The sequence below is a fragment of the Salvelinus alpinus genome, chromosome 3 (assembly GCF_045679555.1).
Source record: "Salvelinus alpinus chromosome 3, SLU_Salpinus.1, whole genome shotgun sequence".
NCBI lineage: Eukaryota > Metazoa > Chordata > Actinopteri > Salmoniformes > Salmonidae > Salvelinus > Salvelinus alpinus.
Window position 1 is genome coordinate 99,004,405 of NC_092088.1, and position 7,547 is coordinate 99,011,951.

At 42.8% G+C, this 7,547-nt stretch overlaps 1 protein-coding gene and 1 long non-coding RNA gene across 16 annotated transcripts in view; both read left to right on the top strand.

The window, feature by feature from the left end:
- ebf3a (EBF transcription factor 3a) overlaps positions 1–7,547 on the top strand; it is a 234,193-nt gene that overhangs the window by 12,430 nt on the left and 214,216 nt on the right. The window lies entirely within an intron of this gene.
- Positions 2,559–5,932, top strand: LOC139569774 (uncharacterized). Its single transcript, XR_011673964.1, has 3 exons — positions 2,559–2,851; positions 5,358–5,403; positions 5,602–5,932. It is a non-coding gene; the product is annotated as an uncharacterized lncRNA (long non-coding RNA).

Consider the following 7,547-nt stretch of genomic DNA (forward strand, 5'->3'; position numbering starts at 1 on the left):
AATTGTCAGTGTCCCAAAACGTCCCCCCTTATGGGCCCTGGTCAGAAGTCGTTCACTATGTAGGGAATAGGGTGCCGTTATTCTCTACACTTCATATCATTCATTCGTACAGCTCATTTAACGAGAGGGGAGCTCCTTCTCCTTTGCACCTGTTCAACTATTAATATCGTAGCGTTTGGGTCCGTGGCCGACTTCGCTTATTAACATTCATTATATTCATATTAGGATTAGGGAGGATTGTTGTGATCGTTACCACACCGTGTCAACGGCTAACAGTCAATGTTGGGTTAATGTATAACACTCCTGTTCATGCTAGGGGGGTTTTTTATTGAGAGGAAACAACACTTTGGACAGTAGTCAACATTGACCCAATGGCCAGTGTTTTCATTTCCCTCTCCCTTTTTTTAAAGCAAGCAGACAGACACTTTAAAGAGCTGTTTAGGTTTTTCTCTCCCCCTCATGGCTTCTTTGCTAAAGCGTGATTAAACCACTCTCAGGCAGAGTTACTGTACAAATGGCAGCTTTTTATAAGGTCAGCTCGTTTGTGGTGAAACGCTATGTAAATTAGGATCTGCTGTGAAAAAGGAGGGGGGGGGGGCATTAAACTCAATTCAATTCATTGTCCTCCTTAATGTCATTTTCCATTTTGCTAACGTCGAGTCCTGGATGGACTGTCAGGAAGTATTTCAGAATTGATTTTAATGGCATATCAGCTTGGAAACAGAGGGGGGGGGGGTGGATACAACCTGGGAAAGCTAAGTGATGATGAAGGCATATTTATTAAAGTGATAGTTCACCCAAATAAAAATAAATGACACATTGGCTAGCATGTAAAAAGTTAGCATTTGAAACAGTGGCCAGGAAAACAAAAACCAAAGCATATATTGTTGTTATACCTTGTCCACAGACTGCTGACAGGGTAAGGAAACCAACATGTCATTTTGTAATTTGATTAGGCTATCCCTTTAAGTTAATTTAATTACATATTGTCATGGCACCTGCATGGTCAGTAATTAAACCAGAGTGTTAAGGGTTAATTGCACTTCTCACCTCCTCCTACATAAAAACCCAAAGAAGAAAACGTAATATACTATAAATGAATCTATAAAGCACTATAAGGTCTCACACATGCTTATAACAAGTAATAATACATTATAGCTGTATGCCTTAAGTGAAATGTCACTTTTGCCTTAAGGGGACTTTTCAGTCGTGTATATTTCATGCTACTGTATATCCAGTGTGAAAATGACTGTCTTCCCAGTCCTCTAATGTACCTCTGGCCCTAACAACCCAGGCAGAGTTGCTATCAAACAGCCAGTATAGTTCAGATTAATGAGAGGGTCTGTAGGAACTACAGCAGTCTAACATCCACACACTACAGCTGCTGTGTTCCTACAGACACAGGTCAGAACAACTAACGGGGGTATCTATGAGCCAGTCAGCAACCTCTGGGAGGGGGGGGGAGGGGGGGGAGGGGGAGGGGGAGGGAGGGGGAGGGGGAGGGGGAGAGGGAGAGAAAGGGGAGGAGAGAGGGAGAAAGGGGGGAGGGAGGGAGGGAGAGAGGGGGAGGGAGGGAGGGGGAGAGGGAGAGAGGGGGAGAGGGAGAGACAGAGAGAGGGAAAGGGGGAGGGAGGGGGAGAGGGAGAGACAGAGAAAGGGGAGGGAGAGGGTTAGGACAAGCAAGACATAGCATACAGACAGAGCAACATAGGACAAACAAGACGTAGCATACAGACAGAGCAACATAGAACAAAAAGCAGCAAGACAAAATTCATAAAAGCAACAAAGTGTTTCCACACCTCACAAGCTACAGACAACATGGAAAGCGGCAATACACAGCTTGGGATTATGATCACAAATCTGATTGACCTTTAGCCATGTCTTCATGCATTTTGTGAAAGTGTGATAGGTGGTACAGTTGTGTGTCTGATGGCAGTGTGTTCCAGACATGGGAAGCTCTCACAGAGAAAGCGGATTTACTAAAGGTGCTTTTCCTTAAGGGAACTATACAGTCACCTCTCATGGCAGACCTTGTGGATCTGCTGCCATATATTTGGGTTTTCTGTTTAACAAAAATACTGAGTGGAGGGGGAGCCAGGCCATTTAGGATCTTGAATACAAGACATGCGTCGGTGTATTGCACAAGATTTTCCCAACTCAGGAGCTCATGCTTTCTGAGGATGTAACAGTGATAATGGCTATTGGGCTTCCTATCAAGCACTTTGAGAGCCTGTTTGTAGACAGACTGAATAGGTTTTAATGTTGTTCAGCAAGCTTGGGCCCAACTAGTCAAGCAGTATTTTAAGTGGGGGAGTATCATAGATTTTAAGTACAGTTTTGCTACCTCTGTAGTCAAACAATTTCGTATAAATCGGAAATTAGCTTGGTTGAATTTGGTTATCTGAATGACCTTTTTCACATGCTTTTTAAAAGAGAGGTTGGAATCAAGTATGATGCCAAGGTACTTAAAATCAGATACCACCTGGAGCTTCTGAATGGATGAGGTTCTTTTGATCAATGTATTTAATAACTGTTATTCCCAATTCCCATCAGGCCAGGAGAGGTACCCTGTGATATCTGCTCTGAGGTCCAAGCTGTGAAGTTCTGTCAGACCTGCAGTGTGTCCTACTGTGAGACCCACATCAGACAGCACTATACAATACCTAAACTAAAGAGACACACACTGGTGGATGTGACTGGAGACCTGGTGCAAAAACTCTGCCAACATGACTACAGTCCTCTGGACGTGTTCTGCAGGACAGACCAGATGCTGATCTGTAGTCAGTGTGCAGAGACAAACCACAATGGACATGATACCACCCTCCATCAGATAAAGAAAGCAGGAAGACAGGTAACTACTGGGGTTAATCTGGAAGACAGGTAGCTACTGGGGTTAATCTGGAAGACAGGTAGCTACTGGGGTTAATCTGGAAGACAGGTAGCTACTGGGGTTAATCTGGAAGACAGGTAACTACTGGGGTTAATCTGGAAGACAGGCAACTACTGGGGTTAATCTGGAAGACAGGTAACTACTGGGGTTTATCTGGAAGACAGGTAACTACTGGGGTTAATCAGGAAGACAGGTAGCTACTGGGGTTAATCTGGAAGACAGGTAGCTACTGGGGTTAATCTGGAAGACAGCTAACTACTGTGGTTAATCTGGAAGACAGGTAACTACTGGGGTTAATCGGGAAAACAGGTAACTACTGGGGTTTATCTGGAAGACAGGTAACTACTGGGGTTAATCTGGAAGACAGGTAGCTACTAGGGTTAATCTGGAAGACAGGTAGCTACTGGGGTTAATCTGGAAGACAGGTAACTACTGGGGTTAATCTGGAAGACAGGTAGCTACTGGGGTTAATCTGGAAGACAGGTAACTACTGGGGTTAATCAGGAAGACAGGCAACTACTGGGGTTAATCTGGAAGACAGGTAACTACTGGGGTTTATCTGGAAGACAGGTAACTACTGGGGTTAATCTGGAAGACAGGTAGCTACTGGGGTTAATCTGGAAGACAGGTAACTACTGGGGTTAATCAGGAAGACAGGCAACTACTGGGGTTAATCTGGAAGACAGGTAACTACTGGGGTTTATCTGGAAGACAGGTAACTACTGGGGTTAATCAGGAAGACAGGTAACTACTGGGGTTAATCGGGAAGACAAGTAACTACTGGGGTTAATCTGGAAGACAGGTAACTACTGGGGTTAATCTGGAAGACAGGTAGCTACTGGGGTTAATCTGGTAGACAGGTAACTACTGGGGTTAATCTGGAAGACAGGTAGCTACTGGGGTTAATCTGGAAGACAGGTAACTACTGGGGTTAATCAGGAAGACAGGCAACTACTGTGGTTAATCTGGAAGCCAGGTAACTACTGTGGTTAATCAGGAAGACAGGCAACTACTGGGGTTTATCTGGAAGACAGGTAACTACTGGGGTTAATCAGGAAGACAGGTAACTACTGGGGTTAATCGGGAAGACAAGTAACTACTGGGGTTAATCTGGAAGACAGGTAACTACTGGGGTTAATCTGGAAGACAGGTAGCTACTGGGGTTAATCTGGTAGACAGGTAACTACTGGGGTTAATCAGGAAGACAGGCAACTACTGGGGTTAATCGGGAAGCCAGGTAACTACTGGGGTTAATCTGGAAGCCAGGTAACTACTGGGGTTAATCAGGAAGCCAGGTAACTACTGTGGTTAATCTGGAAGACAGGTAACTACTGGGGTTAATCTGGAAGACAGGTAGCTACTGGGGTTAATCTGGAAGACAGGTAGCTACTGGGGTTTATCAGGAAGACAGGTAGCTACTGTGGTTAATCAGGAAGACAGGTAACTACTGTGGTTAATCTGGAAGACAGGTAACTACTGGGGTTCTCTTTTCTTTTGGGGTTGTACAGTGCAGTTCCAGTCCCAGTAAATGTCTGAACACTCCTTAATTAACACTAGAACCGTTGGGACTCGAGGCATCCCAGTTTGGGCCGTCAACATTCTAACAGCCTAATAAAAACATTTCATATGTGCTACGGCAACAATAATCCTTTGGCTGTGTTATGAAGGTCTTAGTATTTTATTAGTTCTGATTAGGATCTGCAATTATCTGCTGCTGAGGCAGTGGCTACTCTTCCTGGGGTCCAAACAGGAAGCAAAACACAAAGTAGTATATATTGCACTATATTTATGTTACAATTAAATAACGTGACAGACATAATACAATACAAAACAAAATATAGAATGTCTGTCTCTTCACAGTTCCTGTTGTAAGGGGTTATTTGATCTGTTTTTCAATCTGGTTTTATTGCTATCCCAAATTACATGGGAAAGGGGATAACTAGTCAGTTGTACAACTGAACGCATTAAACTGAAATATGTCTTCCGTTATTTGAAAGTATGACATCAATCCATGCTTTGGTTTAGTTTTCCTGGCACTGTTTCCACATGCAAGTGTTTTTTCGCATTTGTGGCTCAAATCCAATTCAAGTCATGGGACCGATGTTTGCATTTTACGTGTATCATGTCCAAATCATCCAAAAGTACTGTATCTAAAATTGATTGTGAAGCTCAACAAGATCACTTGTAGATGATTTGAACATGATGTGTGAACAAGGCTAATGTGTGTCCCATGACTTTAATGAGATGTGTACAACAATTGCTAAAATGTTAGCATGTGTCAACAGTGCCAATGAAGCTAAACCAAAGCATTGACTGCTGTCATACCTTTTCCATGGACTGATTAGAGGGTAAGGAAAACAATATATCATTTTGTCATTTGGGTGAACTACACCATCATCATTTTGTTTAGGCAGGTCTTAATAATTTGTTTTTAAAGAAATTACAAATTCTTATTTTGTTTTCACAGCCTAAGAGTTTTGGAGACCAACACAAAACGCTGGCCTCAGATGATGGTATGTGTAGTATACAGTATGTGGAAACAGAATAAACTGACTCAAACAATATTATTTAATTGAAATCTCAATTTTGTAGAATACATTTTGTTAAGACGTCAATTGTTGTCCTTCAACTGCTGGTACTCAATAGTACAAATGGTGTGTTTGTAATGTCACTGAAGTCTATTTTTCAATCACCCGTTATACCTTCACCAGTGCTGCCCCCTCCTGGTGACATCCAGGTTCTGTTGCTGACGTCAGACTCTGTGTCTCTGAGCTGGGGTCCTCCTGAAGGGCTGAAGGGACCACAGAAGTTCAGAGTGACCTGGGGTTGCGACGTGGAACCATGCAGTCTAGGGGTGAAAAATGTTCATGAAGTTGAAATAAGCAGACTCAAACCTGGTGAAAAGTACCAGTTCAACGTGGCTACAGAGGGAGAAGATGGAAGACAAAGCAGATGTGTCTCAGCATCCCTATCCGCAGGTACAGTAGGATAACTTGTGTTTTTATTCAGACTACATTTTAGTCATTTAGCAGACACTCTTATCCTGAGCAATTAGGGTTAAGTGCCTTCCGAGTCAGCTCAGGGATTCAAACCAGCGACCTTTCGTTTAGTGGCCCAACACGCTTAACCACAAGACTACCTCTCATCCACATCCATCACTAAATCATTACCTACCTGCAGACTACATAATTCATTCATTCCTAGAGACATTTTGTGACTCTGTCAAAAACAGCCCATCTCTTCTAAACAAGTATAGGTTTTATTACAGTGCTCATAGCACCCAGATTTAAAGATGTTCCTTTTGGAAGAGACCTCTTCAATCTCAGCTGGATCAAGGCTGAAGAGATGGAGAAAGTCCATATCCTACTGCAGCCCAGGAACAGAGCCAATACTGACAACTGCCACAAAACACTTTCAAACCTGCAACCTGGCACAGAGTACACTGTTAGTGTTACAACTGTGCTGAGCAATGGGGAACAGAGTGAATCTGTCTCTACAACAGTCTGCACTAGTAAGAGATCTTCCCCCAATTACAGCTCATCATCTCTTTACCAGTAACTAGAGAGATATCTCTTTACCAGTAACTAGAGAGATATCTCTTTACCAGTAACTAGAGAGATGTTGCTACATTACAAATCAAATTTGCTTTGTTGCTTCTGTCCTGTTTTTAGCTTATTTCTTCCCATATCAAAAGCCCTGGCCTTATTTTACCTTTCCCCCGTAAGGCTGAACACATTATATTAACTGTTAAACCAATACATTTTTTTAAAGTGAAGCGAGCAAGCAAATTGTTTTTAAAGTAGAACCTCTTCTTAATAATATACTATAGCAATCTTAGTCAAACACCTAGCAAGATGTTGGCCTCTTGGGGGCTAAAAGAGCCATAGTTCAGCCATTATCCGAGAGGGAGTTGTGTATCTCTTTGTTTTGGGCAAAGGACCAAAACAGTCCTGCAGAACCCTGCTGTAAGGTTAGTCAAAAGCAGGAAAAGGCTGCAAAAGTGCAACCAATACAACTTTGTTCGGTTTACCCTTCCGCTGGCAAACGTAACAGGATTTACAGAACACCACAACATCCTGTTTCAGACCAGACCAGAAGAAGTTACGCAAGATATAGTCATACGTCTTGTTGATCCAAAGATGGGCTGCCATACTACCATCGTGAGCCAACCTCAGTATCGCTTGTAGAAGTGTAACTAGAATGACAATTTCAGATACACTGGGCCAATCGTCTTGCCCAGAAAGTGGCACATTTCCTCATCAGCACACCATCTCTGTCAAATTAACCCTTTAAACTTTATCAAACTCATCTCAACGTATCTCAGCAAAACCTTTTTTTTCTCACTCATGGCTCCTTTTCTGATAACCCATCAGGTTCTTCTACTCTGGGTTACAAATTACAGGATTTGGCACAACCTTCACTTCCTTAAAATCGTTGCCCAAAATGAATGAAACCCCCTTCATCGGTAGGCTAGGCCTCACTCCAACGATAACGGAACCAGAAACAAGATCAAACTCTAGTTCCACATTATACAAAGGAACTTACATGCACCCCATCTCCACACCTTGTACAAACCCTGTAACCAGTTTCTGAAGTGTCAGACAAAGGGCAAAACATCCTCCAAAGGGAAGGATTGAGCTGCCTCAGTTTCACATTT